The sequence below is a fragment of the Dendrobates tinctorius genome, unplaced genomic scaffold (genome assembly GCF_039654945.1).
Source record: "Dendrobates tinctorius isolate UK_male_01 unplaced genomic scaffold, ASM3965494v1 ptg000129l, whole genome shotgun sequence".
In the NCBI taxonomy this organism is placed as follows: Eukaryota; Metazoa; Chordata; class Amphibia; order Anura; family Dendrobatidae; genus Dendrobates; species Dendrobates tinctorius.
In genome coordinates, this window is record NW_027361797.1 from 16,360,821 (window position 1) to 16,379,153 (window position 18,333).

Genomic DNA, 18,333 nt, shown 5'->3' on the forward strand with positions numbered 1-18,333 from the left:
AAAGATGAGGCTCCAAAAAAATTGGGTAATACTAATCTGGCTGCAGATGAAGGGCACAAGCCAGAAAAAAAGGCTCCTCTATCTACTCCTATATAGTATTTGCAACCAACCAATGTAGATGGATACGGATGGATGCACACTAATAGGAGAAGAAAAAATGAGCTGCAATTAAAGAAAAATATGTGTGAGGCAGTGAAGCACGCTGAGCAGCCTACAACCAGACGTAGCTGCAGGACACACTACTCAGCGTGAGCTGCACTCACACACAGTCAGAGACCTCTCAGACAGCCGTGAACAGTGCAGCTAAGTGGGCACTAGCACTGAAAGGCTGCAGAAAGGCTCCGCTGTCTACTACTAGTGTTTGCAACCAACGTATATGGATACGGATGGAAGCACACTAGATAGAATTTTTGAAAAATAAGCAGCTCAAGAAGAAAAATATGTATGAGGCAGCAGTGAGGCACGCTGGGTGGCCTAAACCAGATGTGGCTACAGGACCCACTCCACAGCGTGAGCTGCACTCACACAGCCCTTGCAGACAGCTGTGAACACTGCTGCTAGGGAAAAGAAAGCTACAGTGGTGGTTTATGTAGCCTGGTTAAAGCACAATATGTTTTGTAGAATCACTATTTCTAACTGTCCCTCACAGTCTTCAACAGCAGCCTGTCCCTAACTGAATTCACAGCAGAGTGACCAGAAATGGAGGCAGCAGTGGCTTTTATAGTGCATCATCACATCATTTCAGCAGCCAATCACAGCCATGCCAATAGTTAACATGCCTACATGCCTAACAGGATGTGCCCACACTTCTGAGGATTCCCATTGGCTGAATCAAAGCGAGCAGGCTCATAGCATTATGGGAACTTCCGATTCCGTTATCCGATATGAAAAAAGTATCGCAAGTCAGTATCAGAATTCCGATACAGCTAATATTGGCCGATACCCGATACTTGCGGTATCGGAATGCTCAACACTACTCTTAACCCTTTTACCCCCAAAGGTGGTTTGCACGTTCATGATCGGGCCAATTTATACAATTCTGCCACTGTCCCTTTATGAGGTAATAACTCTGGTACGCTTCCAGGGATCCCAGTGATTCTGACATTGTTTTCTCGTGACATATTGTACTTCATGTTAGTGGTAAAATTTCATTGATATAACTTGCGTTTATTTGTGAACAAAACGGAAATTTGGCAAAAATTTTGAAAATTTGGCAATTTTCCAACTTTGAATTTTTATGGCCTAAAATCACAGAGATATGGCACACAAAAAACTTTATAAATAACATTTCCCATATGTTTCCTTTATATCAGCACAATTTTGGAACCAAAATTTTTTTTTGTTAGGAAGTTATAAGGGTTAAAAATTGACCAGCGATTTCTCATTTCTGCAACACCATTTTATTTTTAAGGACGGCATCACATTTGAAGTCACTTTGAGGGGTCTATATGATAGAAAATACCCCAAAGTGATACCATTCTAAAAACTGCACCCCTCAAGGTGCTCAAAACCACATTCAAGAAGTTTATTAACCCTTCAGGTGCTTCACAGGAATTTTTTGAATGCTTAAAAAAATGAACATTTAACTTTTTTTCACAAAAAAATTAATTCAGGTCCATTTTTTTTTATTTTACCAAGGGCAACAGGAGAAATTGGACTGCAAAAGGTATTGTGCAATTGGTACTGAGTACGGTGATACCTGATATGTGGGAGAGAACCACTGTTTCGGCGCATAGCAGAGCTCAGAAGGGAAGGAGCACCATTTGACTTTTTCAATGCAAAATTGGCTGGAATTCAGATAGGACGCCATGTCACGTTTGGAGAGACCCAAGATGTACCTAAACAGTGGAAACACCCCACAAATGACCCCATTTTGGAAACTAGACCCCCCAAGGAACCTTTCTAGATATGTAGTGAGAACTTTTAACCCCTAAAGGCTAATCAGAAGTTTATAACACCGGGAAAATAAAAAAAACACAAAATCACAAACATGATCTTTTAGTCCCCATTTTTTATTTTGCCAAGGGTAACAGAAGAAATTGGACCCAAAAGTTGTTGTCCAATTGGTCCTGAGTACACTGATACCCCATATGTGGGAGAAAACTACTGTATGGGCACACGTTGGGGCTTGGAATGGAAGTAGTGACGTTTTGGAATGCAGATTTTGATGGAATGGTCTGCGGGTGTCATGCTGCATTTGGAGAGCCTCTGATGTGCCTAAACTGTTGAAACCCCCCACAAGTGACCCCATTTTGGAAACTAGACCCCCAAAGGCTTCACAGAAGTTTATAACGCCAGGGTGTGAAAATAAAAAATCATATTTTTTCCACAAAGATGATATTTTTGCCCCCATTTTTTGTTTTCCTAAGGTTAACAGGAGAAATTGGACCCCAAAAGTTGTTTTGCAATTTGTCCTGAGTAGGCTGATACCCCATATGTGAGGGTAAAACACTGTTTGGGCGCATGGCAGAGCTTGGAAGGGAAGGAGCACCGTTTGACTTTTTCAACGCAGAATTGGCTGGAATTGAGATCAGACGCCATGTTGCATTTGGAGAGCACCTTATGTGCCTAAACAGTGGAAACCCCCCAATTCTAACTCCAACCCTAACCCCAACACACCCCTAACCCTAATCTCATCCCTAACTCTAGCCCTAACCCTAGCCCTAATTGGAAAATGGAAATCTTTTAGTCCCCAATTTTTTTATTTTCCCAAGGGTAAAAGGAGAAATTGGACAACAAAAGTTGTTGTCCAATTTTTACTGAGCACGCTGATACCCCATATGTGGGAGAAAACTACTGTATGGGCACATGTCGTGGCTCTGAAGGGAAGTAGTGACATTTTGGAATGCAGACTTTGATGGAATTGTCTGCGGGTGTCATGTCGCGTTTGGAGAACCTCTGATGTGCCTAAACTGTTGAAACTCCCCAATTCTAACTCCAACCCTAACCCCAACACACCCCTAACCCTAATCTCAGCCCTAACCCTAGCCCTAAAGCTAGCCCTAATGGGAAAATGGAAATAAATACATTTTTTTAATTTTATTATTTTTCCCTAACTAAGGGGGTATTAAAGGGGAGTTTGATTTACTATTTATGGTGGGTTTTTATGTTTGGCAGCTGTCACAAGCTAATAGATGCTTTTTATTGTAAAAATAGTTTTTGCATCACCACATTTTGAGAGCTATACTTTTTCCATATTTTGACCCACCGACTCATGTGAGGTCTTATTTTTTGCAGGATGAGTTGATGTTTTCATTGGTACCAATTTCGGTCACGTGACATTTTTTGATCGCTTTTTATTTCGATTTTTGGGACGCAGAATGAACAAAAACCATCAATTCATGAATTTCTTTTGGGGGGTGAGTTTACAACATTCCGCATCCGGTAAAAGTGGTTTTATTCTTCGGGTCAGTATGATTACACCGATACCTCATTTATGTCTTTTTCTATGTTTTGGCGCTTTTATGCGATGAAAACAATTTTATATACAAAATAATTATTTTTGCATCGCTTTATTCTTCGAGCTATAACTTTTTATTTTTTCACTGATGATGCTGTATGGCGGCTCATTTTTGCGGGACAAGATGACGTTTTCAGCGGTACCATGGTTATTTATATCCGTCTTTTTGATCGTGCGTTATTGCACTTTTTGTTCGGCGGTATGATAATAAAGCATTGTTTTTGCTTTGTTTCTTATTTTTATTTTTTAAGGGGTTCGCTAAAGGGGTTAACTAATCGTACAGTTTTATAGGGCGGGTCATTACGGACGCGGCAATACTAAATATGTGTACTTTTATTGTTTGTTTTTTTTATTTCCAAAAAATGAATTTATTAGGGAATATTTTTTTTAGATTTAAAGATTTTTTATAAATTATTTTTACACTATTTTTTTCTTTTTTTACTTTATTACATTGTGCCGGGGCGGACATCACTGTTATATGTCAGATTGCTGATCTGACACATCACACAGCGCTGTGACAAATCAGCCATGTGACAGGCAGCGCAGGAGGATTCCTCATGCCTGCTCTCTGCAGGCAATGAGGAAGCCGCCTCCCTGCAGGCCCTTGAAGGTCCCCGCCACCATATTGGATCCGGGGACCTGCAGGGAAGGAGGCCCTCAGCGCAGCGCAGCACATCGTGCTGTGCTGGGGGTCTCAGAGAAGCACGGAGGGAGCCCCCTCCCTGCCGATGCTTCTCTAAACCCCTGGTACACTGCCATCATGTTTGATGGCAATGTGCCAGGGGTTAACATGTCGGGGATGGTCCATGACTACCCCTGACACATAGTGCCGGGTGTCAGCTGTGATAATCAGCTGACACCCGCCCGCGATCAGCGGCGCCCCCCCGGAGATGAAATTTTGTTTCTGACCAAATACTTATTTTCCACCATAATATGCAAATAAAATGAAACAAAAACAGACAATGTGATTTTCTGGATTTTTTTTTCTCAGTTTGTCTCTTATAGTTGAGGTCTACCTATGATGTAAATTACAGACGCCTCATCTTTTTAAGTGGTGGAACTTGCACTATAGCTGACTGACTAAATACTTTTTTGCCCCACTGTAGTGTTCCATACAGAATAATGGAAACCATATAATGCTCCATATAAGAATAATGGGCCCAATATAATGCTACATACAGGATAATGGCCCCATATAATGCTCCATACAGGATAATGGCCCCCATATAATGCTTCATACAGGATAATGGGCCCCATATAATGCTTCATACAGGATAATGGGCCCCATATAATGCTTCATACAGGATAATGGGCCCCATATAATGCTTCATACAGGATAATGGGCCCCATATAATGCTTCATACAGGATAATGGGCCCCATATAATGCTTCATACAGGATAATGGGCCCCATATAATGCTTCATACAGGATAATGGGCCCCATATAATGCTTCATACAGGATAATGGGCCCCATATAATGCTTCATACAGGATAATGGGCCCCATATAATGCTTCATACATCTCCTGCCCCTCATTCTCATCTCCCCCGGCTCGCTCATTTTCCCTGGGGGCTGGGCCCCCCCTGCTCATTCTCCCCCTGGCCCCGCCGCCGCTCATTCTCAACACTGCAACGCCGCTCACCTGAGTCCAGGCGCCGGTAACCTTTTCCTGTGAGAGGCTAGCGCGCGGTCACGTGGTACCGCTCATTAAGGTCATTAATATGGGCGCCACGCCTGTGGGAGAGGAGTGGCATCCAAATTCAAGACCTTAATGAGCGGTAACATGTTGGTCACATGCTCTCACACACAGGAAAAAAGACAGTGGTCAGTATGAGCGGACATATAAATAAAAAAAAAAAAAAAACTTGTTCAGATGCCGAGTGGGCCCCCCCGTCTCGCCAGTGCCCAGGCACTTGCCCGGGTACGCCGGGTGCTGACGCCGGCCCTAGCTGTATGGGATCAGTCTGCAGACATAATATAGACTATGTCCGCATGCTGCTCTGTCATACAGTGATCTTTCCTGCCTCACTAGAAAGGCTTGTGCCCTGTGCTGTGGTAATGATAATTAAATGTATTGGGAGCATGTATGGGGGTCCTGGTTAGGGGCTGCATGAGTGGGGCTGCGTTCACACTAGTGCAGGGGCGGACATAGACTGTAGTGGGCCCCTGTGCAAGAAATTTTTCGGGCCCGCCCTTCATAGGGCAACAAAGTTATTTGTTATCTAATATTGAGTCTATGCAGGGCTGCATATAATATCTGCATAGAATATAATGTAACCCCCCCATAGAATATAATGCAGTCCCCCCCATATAGTACAATGCAGCCCCTCCATAGAATATATGGCAACCCCCTCATAGGATATAATGCAGCCCCTTATATAGTGTAATGTAGCCCCTCCATAGAATATAATGCAACCCCCATAGAATATAATAAATATAATACAGCCCCCTATAGAATATAATGTAGCCCCCAAATAGAATATAATACAGCCCACCTCCCCATAGAATATAATGTAGCCCCCCCCATATTATAACAGACTCCCCTTATAGTATATAATGTACCACCATGGTACAAAACACACCCGCATAGTGTATAGCCCAGCAACACATGGTATACAACCCACCATGGTATAATACAGCCCAGCATGGTATATGGCCCCCCCAGAATGGTATAATACAACCCAGCATGGTATATGGCCCCCCCAGCATGGCATAATACAGCCCAGCATGGTATATAGCACCCCCAGCATGGTATAATACAGCCCAGCATGGTATAATACAGCCCAGCATGGTATAATATATAGCCCCCCCCAGCATGGTATAATACAGCCCAGCATGGAATATTGCCCCCCAGCATGGTATACAGCCCAGCATGGTATATAGCCCCCCCAGCATGGTATACAGCCCAGCATGGTATATAGCCCCCCCCAGCATGGTATACAGCCCAGCATGGTATATAGCCCCCCCCCAGCATGGTATATGGCCCCCCCAGCATGGTATATAGCCCCCCCAGCATGGTATATAGCGCCCCCCAGCATGGTATAATACAACCCCCCCAGCATGGTATATAGCCCCCCCCAGCATGGTATATAGCCCCCCCAGCATGGTATATAGCCCCCCCCCAGCATGGTATAATATAGCCCCCCCAGCATGGTATAATATAGCCCCCCCAGCATGGTATATAGCCCCCCCAGCATGGTATATAGCCCCCCCCAGCATGGTATAATATAGCCCCCCCAGCATGGTATAATATAGCCCCCCCAGCATGGTATATAGCCCCCCCAGCATGGTATATAGCCCCCCCCAGCATGGTATAATATAGACCCCCCCCAGCATGGTATAATATAGCCCCCCCCAGCATGGTATATAGCCCCCCCAGCATGGTATATAGCCCCCCCCAGCATGGTATATAGCCCCCCCCAGCATGGTATATAGCCCCCCCCAGCATGGTATATAGCCCCCCCCAGCATGGTATATAGCCCCCCCAGCATGGTATATAGCCCCCCCAGCATGGCAGGATACAGCCCAGCATGGTATATAGCCCCCCCCAGCATGGTATATAGCCCCCCCAGCATGGTATAATATAGCCCCCCCCAGCATGGTATATAGCCCCCCCAGCATGGTAGGATACAGCCCAGCATGGTATATAGACCCCCCCAGCATGGTATAATATAGCCCCCCCCAGCATGGTATATAGCCCCCCCAGCATGGTATATAGCCCCCCCAGCATGGTATAATATAGCCCCCCCAGCATGGTATATAGACCCCCCCAGCATGGTATATAGCCCCCCCAGCATGGTATAATATAGCCCCCCCCAGCATGGTATATAGCCCCCCCAGCATGGTATATAGCCCCCCCAGCATGGTAGGATACAGCCCAGCATGGTATATAGCCCCCCCCAGCATGGTATATAGCCCCCCCAGCATGGTATAATATAGCCCCCCCAGCATGGTATATAGCCCCCCCAGCATGGTAGGATACAGCCCAGCATGGTATATAGACCCCCCCAGCATGGTATATAGCCCCCCCCAGCATGGTATAATATAGCCCCCCCCAGCATGGTATATAGCCCCCCCAGCATGGTATATAGCCCCCCCAGCATGGTATATCGCCCCCCCCAGCATGGTATATAGACCCCCCCAGCATGGTATATAGCCCCCCCCAGCATGGTATAATATAGCCCCCCCCAGCATGGTATATAGACCCCCCAGCATGGTATATAGCCCCCCCCAGCATGGTATATAGACCCCCCCAGCATGGTATATACCCCCCCAGCATGGTATATAGCCCCCCAGCATGGTATAATATAGCCCCCCCCAGCATGGTAGGATACAGCCCACTAGTGTTTTGGTGCGGTGCGTTGGGATGTGCAGCAATCCTGATGCCTCCTGATCCAGATTAGATCCCTATACTGAACATAGGGACGCACGGAGCTGCGGTTGCCTCACGATCCATCAGGTGCACCGACACATATCACAGCACTTACTAATTCACAAAGGACATGAACAAAAAATGCCACAATACAGGGTAAGACTACAACCGAGGAGGAGCCGGGGCCTGATCACAAGAGCTGACAATCTGAGGAAGCAGCAATGCTGAGTAACAGTCTGCACCGCGTCACACGGGGGAGAATGAGGCCCTCACTGCACAGGCAAAGACCTAGAACCAGGACTGGGGAAAACGGATTTCTATTAAAAAAAAGAGCCGTTTAAGGAGCCAAAAGAGCCGGCTCTCTATGGTGAGCGGAGCCGAATGAGCCGAATCACCAAAAAGAGCCGAACTTCCCACCACTACTGTATAACAGCTGCGGCCGCAGCGGTCAGTGAGGAATCAGCTGCACACAAGCTGGGAGCAGGAGCTGACAGAATGAGGCAGATCCCTCCGCCCCCTCTGTCACTCCTATGACTCACCGCTCAGTACAAGCGTAGAATGGGCCTAAATGAAAGCACTCTTGCCCTTTCGGAGGGCCCGGCGGGCGGGGGACTTCCCAGAGAAGCTTACAATTCTTCCTTTTTATGTGTAAGGAGAAACCGCCGTAAACTAGTAATTAGTGTCCTTCCGCCCAGCGAAAATAGTGCAGCTAATGAGATGCAGATTCCTCCACCTCTGTTGTGAGCCGCAGCACCGCTCAGTAATGGAGAGGAGTGAGGCTAAATGCAGGAACACCGCAACTAATGATAGCCCCGGTACAGGTGGGGGGGTCCCTCCAGAATTAATTAAAGACCTTTAATTAAGCAACAAGTAAGTCCGTCGCTAGGATGAGCTCAACTTTGGCACTATTTTGTGTCCTTCCGCCGTGCGGCTATGACAGGCCGACGGCCAATATTCCACACAGCTTGGGGGAGTAGAGTCTTCCGCCCCGTTCTATTTCCCACAGCGCCGCACAATTCACAGCAGTAGGGCTGAATGCTAGCGCCCAGCGACCCACAAGGGGCCCGGTACAGGTGGGGACCAACCAGGAAAAATGACAATTCTTTTTTAGGCGGTAGGCGGGCCCAACGCAAGTAAGAGTGTACAACTTTAGGATTATTTTGTGTCCTTCCGCCTCACGTCTCCTAGATGCAGGGAAGGTAGCGCACAAGAGAGAGGACGCTGAGGAGCTTTAGATCCCTCCGCCTTCGTTCTAACCCCCGCGGCACCACACAGAACCGGGGATTGTGCCTAAATGCAGGCACACTGGCACTTTTGGAGGGCACAATCGTAGATTTGGAGGATGCCTCCTCAGAGCTCCTGAGCTGTGCTTGCTACTCCATAGCCAGCTCAAGCCACGCCCCCTTGCGGTTTCCATTCATTATAAGGCCATGTGCACACGCTGCGGATTCACCCGCGGGTTTGTATCTGCGGATCCACAGATAAATCCGCAGCTCAAATGACCTGCGGATTGGCCTGTGCTTTTCCCCTGCGGTTTGCCACCTGGACGATGGAATAGATGGCAAACCGCAGCGGAATCCGCAGAAAGAATTGACGTCAATTCTGCGGATTCAAAACTGCAGCTTTTCCACAGTTAAAAATCCGCTGCGTGGGCACCGCGGAGTGTAAGTCACATAGACTTACCTTGTACTGTACACTGCAGAACTGCTGCGGATCCGCAGAGGCCAAATCTGCAGCGTGTGTACATAGCCTAATGGTGCTGTACAACGCAGCGGATTCTGCAGGGGAGCCGCAGGGCCAAATCTGCAGCGTGTGTACATAGCCTAATGGTGCTGTACAACGCAGCGGATTCTGCAGGGGAGTCGCAGGGCCAAATCTGCAGCGTGTGTACATAGCCTAATGGTGCTGTACAATGCAGCGGATTCTACTGGGGAGCCGCAGGGCCAAATCCGCAGCAGAATCCGCAGCTTGTGCACGCACCCTTAGGATCCACACATGTTTGGGTATGATAAAACAAAAAAAAGCCACCTATCCAAAAAGAGCCAATAACACAATTACAATATTGAAATCAATATAAATACTTTTATTAAGGACACCATAGGACACATTAAAATCCCAACACAAAAAGACAATAAAAAAGCAAAAAGAGGGGGAAGTGAAGCAGCACATATATTCCATATAGTAGCAATCCAATTTAATAAATTATAATCAAAAGTATTGACCAAAAAATACATCTAAATAAAGTGCAGTACATATATAAAGTGATTTCTAGCCAAAAAAGTACATAGCAGTAAAAAATAAATCCCATAATAAATTTAAATATTAAAGAACAATTCCCTGAGGAAGCAACGTGTGAAACGCGCGTTGGGGTGTGGGATTTATTTTTTACTGATATGTACTTTTTTGACTAGAAATCGCTTTATATATGCACTGCACTTTATTTAGATGTATTTTTTGGTCAATACTTTTGATTATAATATAATCGCCTGCAGTGCTCCACGGCCACCGCCTGCCGCGCTCCACAGCCACCGCCTGCCGCGCTCCACAGCCACCGCCTGCCGCGCTCCACGGCCACCGCCTGCCGCGCTCCACGGCCACCGCCTGCCGCGCTCCACGGCCACCGCCTGCTGCGCTCCACAGCCACTGCCTGCCGCGCTCCACAGACACCGCCTACCGCGCTACACGGCCACCGCCTGCCGCGCTACACGGCCACCGACTGCCGCGCTACACGGCCACCGCCTGCCGCGCAGACAGCAATCTCTCTCTTCATGAATATAATATAGTATATTCTGTCAAGATGTTAAAACTGTGACTGGAAAGGGACGATACACTTCACAGTTTAGTCACAGCTTGGTGCCCTCCGTTTGGCTGGCGATGCCCCATTCTCTGAGGCCAGTGTTGCTTTCCTCCCATATGCAAAATGGTTGCAAAATTGGCTTGAGAAGTGCATCAATAAGTCTAAGCCACCTCCCTTACCATCCTTGTTACATGGAATAGGAATAGCAGGGGTGACTTAGAGCGATTACTTCACTCCTTATGCCACTGAGGCGGCCATCTTGGAAGGAAAGGAATGCTGGCCTCAGAGAAAGAGGCATCGGGAAGCAAACAGAGGGCACTAGGATGGTGACTATACATGTGAAGTGAATATTTCTCAGTCCCAGAGTGTAAAGTTGCTTTAAAGGGTTATTTTCAACATTTCAAATGGTATCAGCTATCCAGCCGCTGGGATCCCAACAGATCCGGCGATCAGGCTTGTGAAATGTCACAAGGGGCGTCTGCTCTATTCATTCTCTATGGCACTGCCAGAGACAGCGGTGTATAGTGGGTAGAGCTCAGAGCTGCACGAATCCACAAGTTATCACCTTGCCTGTGGTAACCTGAAATGTTGGAATGACTTTATGAGACCTGATTTAGAGAAGCATCCATGCTGCTGGCAAGCAACTGGGCAGAAGTCAATCACTGTCACTGTGGAAGGCAGAGCCCGGATGGGACTTGTAGTCCCATCGGACGATGCCTGCACGCACACACACATACACGCATACCCCCCGTCACACAGGCACACACACACAGCCCGCACACACCATACAGGCACAGTGTCAGCACATGCACAGTTAAAAAAAAAATGGAATCCGTTGCCGGATTCCATCATTTGTCGGACAGAGACGGATGCGTCGCCCATAGGCTTCCATTCTAGCAAATACCGGACAGCTGTCCCATTTTTCGACGGTGACAAAAAATCTTCCTATGTTCGTTGTCTCCGGCCGACGGACAAAGAATTTTCGACAGATCCGTTGAACGACGGATGAAACGTGTGGCCATCTGTCGCTAATACAAATCTATGAGAAAAAACAGATCCAGCGGCATCAGTCACCAGATCCGTTTTTTTCAAAATTCGACGGATTGTGACTGATGACAAAAAACTGATATGTGGAAGAGGCCTAAGTGCGCACGACAGCATCTACTGGTCACTACTGAGCAAGTGTCCGTCAAGGATTAGCGGCCTAGAGTCACTACTGCTGGCTGACCAAGGATTTATTGTTCTTTCAGCCAGACTCAATAAAATTCATTGCATAACCACAACATATGGCAGCGAGAGCCCTAAAGAGCGTACCACAGACAGCGTCCGGACCACGATGCACGGACTGACCGCATGGACCGGCCGCGGGTCTCCTGACCTGAACACATCATATACTCCTAGGAGGATGTCAGGTTCTGGTCAGTCCTTATATTGCGCACCACATAGGTCTGAACTCACCAGTGAAGGTCAGATTCAGTGGGGGGCAATATACAGCAACACTGAGGGGACAGATTACAGACGGCAGGACATGGCGGCTGTATTTTGCTTCCTCATCGTTGCCCAGATTTACTCCTGAATCCTTCTTGTGACAGGTAAAGATCCTCCTACAATAGTCAGATGGACACATTCTAGAAGCCAAGTTCATTTTTGGATTTATTTCTACAGTAAGTGACATAAAAAAACAGTATTTTGATTCTCCTGGTAATAAAGGGGTTTTTTGGTACTCAGATATAACAATTGTCCTGTGGGTAGGTCATCAATATGAGATCGGTGGTGATCTGAAAGCCGACACTCCCCACCAATCAGCTGTAAACAGCGTGCAGAGGCAGAACAGCACAGCGCCTCACACTGTGTAGTGGCCGTTCTCAGGTACTGCAGATCAGCTCCTATTCACTTCAGTAAAGCGGAGCTGCTCTATACAGTGCGCGGCATTGTGCGGTTTCCGATCTGTACACTTTTTACATCCGATACTCTAGGTGAAAAGTCTGCTGGGTGTAACAGTAACAAAGTGGATGTGATTGTACCAAATCTCTCCCACTCGCTGCAAAAAAATTCCACACAGAATCTAAACACAAATTGCCCTCCAGAACAGAGTCTCACGCAGATTTTGCAGCAGATTAGTCGCAGATTTTCTACATTTGTTTTACTCCCTGTGCTGATCAACCATAAAGTGGCTTCTACTGATGAGCGAGCGTGCTCAGGTAAGGTGGTATCCGAGTGTCCTCGGCGTGCCCGATTAGTATGTTCAGTCCCCGCGGCTGCAGGTCTCTCGGCTGTTAGACAGCAGCAACACGTGGGGATTCCTGTTTGTTAGGCAATATCCCAGATGTGTTGTGACTGTCTAACATGCAGCCGCAGGGACTGAACATACTATTGGAGCACACAGGACATAGGCTGCTTTTACACTTGCCGCTTTTTTGCAGCCCGTTATTGCTGCCCTTTTCGCCGCATTTTTTGTGGTCTGCCGCAATAATGGACTGCAAAAAAGTTTGTGATCGCTGTTTTTCAATTTTCCAATACTATGGAAATAGTATTGGGGAAAAAAAAACGTGTTCGGCAAAACCCGAACTCACAGAGCGCCATACAAAAAACCCGTTTGTTTTTGTGGCCCCATTGGTTACAATGGGGGCCGTGTCCTTACGCCATATAAAAGAATTGAGCAAGCTCAATCTTTTATCACAGCCGCTAAAAAGGCCATCACAGCCTTACGGCACACAGTGGACTTTTTTTCCGGCCCGATTTTGCGGCCCCATAGAAATCTACTGAGGCCGCAAAATCGGCCCACAAGAACAAGGTAAATGTAAAACCAGCCATACTCTGATAATGGGTCGCCCTCCCAGGGCTGTGGGGTACTCGGTACCGGGCCGGTCACTCAGGGGGAAGGTGTCACAGCAGCGGTGACCCGGTCCGTGGCCCTGGGCGCCCAAGTAAAAGGGAGATTGAATGGTGGAATGTAGTTGATTAAATGAATAGTTTGTGACGCCACCTGTGGTGTTCGGCAAGGAAGGTGTTAAGCCGACGCTGCATGCAGATCCTCTGGGACTGATGGTATGGTGCAGCAAAGATGTAAAAGCTCCGCACAGGTGAAGCTGTAGTCCCAGGGCAGTGTAGATGTGTTGGCACAGGAATAAGTGGAGGACACCAGGGCATGTTGTTCCAAAGCTTTACTCACAGTCTGTTGTGCAAACAGGTGCCTGCCTCTGTGCCGTGTCCTCCGGGTCAGGGACTCAGTCAACCTCCAGGCCAGGTGGAACACTCCTTTCCAACACTCCGCCAACATGTGCCTTTCTGAACGTCTCCTCTTATAGCGCCTATAAATGAAGTACTCCCAGTAATGAGTTACACTGGAGTTCCTCCTGTCCAATGTTCTTATGAACTTTCCTTGTACGGCAGACAGCTGTAGCCTGCTTCGGGGACTCCTTGCTTCCTAGTCCCGGCTCACTATCAATGTTGCTGTTGTGCCCCCAAGTCTGATGTGGGAATAAAGTATGGTTAACTTCTATTCCCTCTGGTGTCTGCTGCAGGACCATTAGTATCCATACAACCTCGGGGACCGGGCCCCGGCCTTGTGCTTAGAACTCCTAGGCAGGGTTGTCCTCTAACCCACGTCCTCTGTTCTCTCTTTTACTCCTCACGTTCCGTACTAATCCTTTCTCTCTATGGAAAAATCAGGTTTCCTTTCTATGTCTCTTTCCTGTGCCAGCAGACCCAGGTCACTGTGGCCTGCTGCAGCACTTCCTTCATCCATCCCTCTCACAGGGATCTTCTCTGTCTCACTCTCTGTCCTTCTGCATCCTCACTCACTCTCAGTGGCTGACTGAAAGACTGAATCACTCCTAAACTCTTCCCGCTCTTTTAATGTAAACTCAACTCCACCCACCTCCCAGCACGTTTCGTGTTCCAAGTAGGGAGCCACCAATGGGTGCTTTGCTATACTCCAAGCATGGAGCCGCCGAAGGTGCTTTGCTACACTACTTTGTCGTGTGGGGTGCAGGTGTTGGAGCGTGGTCAGGAGCTTCCCACCTTACCTGGATGGTGGGGCACCACACATCAGGAGGAGGTGCAGTACCTCTCTGGCGACTGAGCCTAAGGGACGCCACAATAACACCTGAGAACGCTCATTCGTCACTAGTGGCTTCAAACCTGTGCTCATTCCAAGCAAGGTTCACCAATTTTCAATAAATTGACCACTCCTCTGTGCACGCACCGAAAATACCATCCAGCAAACCATAGGGAAGCATGACCAGGCTCCGGATATGCCCCCCTGCCAAACACAACATGGTGCCAAGTTTCCAATTCCTAATTCACTGCCAAGAACTAAGTACAGATGGGTGGGGTGCTTACAGGGTCCGGCCTGGTGCTGTCATGCTCCAGAGAAGGGGGTCTCACTGGCACAGAAGACAGAGAACCTGTAAAATGGCAAATGCAAGTGGGCGCCATGTACACATCATACCAGGCACCACAGACACATGGCGTTATCTAGATTTCCCAGGTGCCAGAGAAAACGTATAAGGCTGGTTTCACATTAGCGCTTTTTAAGCGCACGCACGGCCGGGGGTAGCTCCGCCCCCGAGCCGGCTCTCTGCCCGGCGTGCCCGCCCCTTGCTTGTAGCGCCGCCTCCTAGCGCACAGCGGCGCCTGCGATCGGCGCACCCTATCTTTAGCATAGGGTGCGCAGATCGTGCGCAGGCCGTGCGCTAGTTGCGCTTTGACCTGCGCTGCGCACTTTTGACGGTGCGCCGTGCGCGCCAAAATCCGAAAAGTTTGATTTTGGCGCGCACGGCGCACCGTCAAAAGTGCGCAGCGCAGGTCAAAGTGCAACTAGCGCACGGCCGGCGCACGATCTGCGCACCCTATGCTAAAGATAGGGTGAGCCGATCGCAGGCGCCGCTGTGCGCTAGAAGGCGGCGCTACAAGCAAGGGGCAGGCACGCCGGGCAGAGAGACGGCTCGGGGGCGGAGCTACCCCCGGCCGTGCGTGCGCTTAAAAAGCGCTAATGTGAAACCAGCCTTATGGTGCTAAACGCCTGTCTTCTCACACGGTCATGGAATAAAAGATCCACAACAGTCATCACCACACTGTACTGGGCTCTGTACACCAGTCATCATCATCACCACCACACTGTATTGGGCTCTATGCACCAGTCATCATCATCACCACCACCAACACCACGCTGGGGACTGGGCTCTGTGCACCAGTCATCATCATCACCATCACCACACTGTACTGGGCTCTGTGCACCAGTCATCATCATCACCACCACCACCATCACCACACTGTACTGGGCTCTGTGCACCAGTCAATATCACCACCACCACCATCACCACACTGTACTGGGCTCTGTGCACCAGTCATTATCATCACCACCACCATCACCACACTGTACTGGACTCTGTGCACCAGTCATTATCATTACCACCACCATCACTACACTGGACTGGGCTCTGTGCACCAGTCATCATCATCATCACCACCACCATCATCACCACACTGGACTGGGCTCTGTGCACCAGTCATCATCATCACCACCACCATCACCATACTGTACTGGGCTCTGTGCACCAATCATTATCATCACCACCATCACCACACTGTACTGGGCTCTGTGCACCAATCATTATCATCACCACCATCACCACACTGTACTGGGCTCTGTGCACCAATCATTATCATCACCACCATCACCACACTGGACTGGGCTCTGTGCACCAGTCATTATCATCACCATCACCACACTGTACTGGGCTCTGTGCTCCAGTCATCATCATCACCACCACCACCATCACCATACTGTACTGGGCTCTGTGCACCAATAATTATCATCAGCACAATCACCACACTGGACTGGACTCTGTGCACCAGTCATCATCATCACCACCATCACCACACTGTACTGGGCTCTGTGCACCAGTCATTATCATCACCACCCCCATCACCACACTGTACTGGACTCTGTACACCAATCATTATCATCACCACCATCATCACCATACTGTACTGGGCTCTGTGCACCAGTCATTATCATCACCACCACCATCACCATACTGTACTGGGCTCTGTGCACCAGTCATTATCATCACCACCACCATCACCATACTGTACTGGGCTCTGTGCACCAGTCATTATCATCACCACCATCATCACACACTGTACTGGGCTCTGTGCACCAGTCATCATCATCACCACACTGTACTGGGATCTGTGCACCAGTCATCATCATCACCATCACCACACTGTACTGGACTCTGTGCACCAGTCATTATCATCACCACCATCACCATACTGTACTGGGCTCTGCACCAATCATTATCATCACCACCATCACCACACTGGACTGGGCTCTGTGCACCAGTCATCATCATCACCGTCACCACACTGTACTGGGCTCTGTGCACCAGTCATCATCTCCACCACCACACTGTACTTGGCTCTATGCACCAGTCATTATCATCACCACCATCACCACACTGTACGGGGCTCTGTGCACCAGTCATTATCATCATCACCATCACCACACTGTACGGGGCTCTGTGCACCAATCATTATCATCACCACCATCACCACACTGGACTGGGCTCTGTGCACCAGTCATCATGATCACCATCACCACACTGTACTGGGCTCTGTGCACCAGTCATTATCATCACCACCACCATCACCACACTGTACTGGACTCTGTGCACCAGTCATTATCATCACCACACTGTACTGGGCTCTGTGCACCAATCATTATCATCACCACCATCACCACACTGGACTGGGCTCTGTGCACCAGTCATCATCATCACCATCACCACACTATACTGGGCTCTGTGCACCATTCATTATCATCATCACCACCATCACCACACTGGACTGGGCTCTGTGCACCAGTCATCATCATCGCCACCACCATCATCACCATACTGTACTGGGCTCTGTGCGCCAATCATTATCATCACCACCATCACCACACTGGACTGGATTCTGTGCACCAGTCATCAACCATCACCACACTGTACTGGGCTCTGTGCACCAGTCATCTCCATCATCACCACCACCACACTGACTGGGTTCTGTGCCCCAGTCATCATCATCATCATCACCACACTGGACTGTGCTCTGTACACCTGTCTTCGTCACCATCCTGGAATGGGTTATTTGCACTAGTCAGATTCATTATTATCATTACACTGTACTGGGTTCTGTACACCAGAGATCAGCAAATTGGATGGGACCTAGGTACTGTGACTATCTTCCAGTAAGACTGGGTTCCGCGCAGTCGTCATCATTAGAGTTGAGCGACTTTTGTTTTTTTATGGTCGAGTTTCGTTTCGTGAAACCCGACTTTTCCAAAAGTCGGGTCGAGCAAGATCGGCCGATTATAGGGAAAAGTCGGGGTCGTCCCGAAACACGAAACCCAATGTAAGTCAATGGGGAATAAAAGTCGACAGTGAGAGGAGGTCAGGAAACACACCTAAAGTGCTCATTTGAATGCCAAAAGCATCAATTCTTCTTACTTAAGCTGGTCAACCTTAATTAACTTCATAATACAAGTTACGCACTGAAAAATGGGGGTTATTTGGCTAAAGTTGTGGGGGGGTAGGGCTGGCTCCAGGTTTTCATGTGCCCTGGGCGAAAGAGCGCCCCTTTAACACATAATACCACAACTCATCATGCTCCGATACGGCAGAGAAATAGCGGTTTAGTACAATGAAAAGTACTT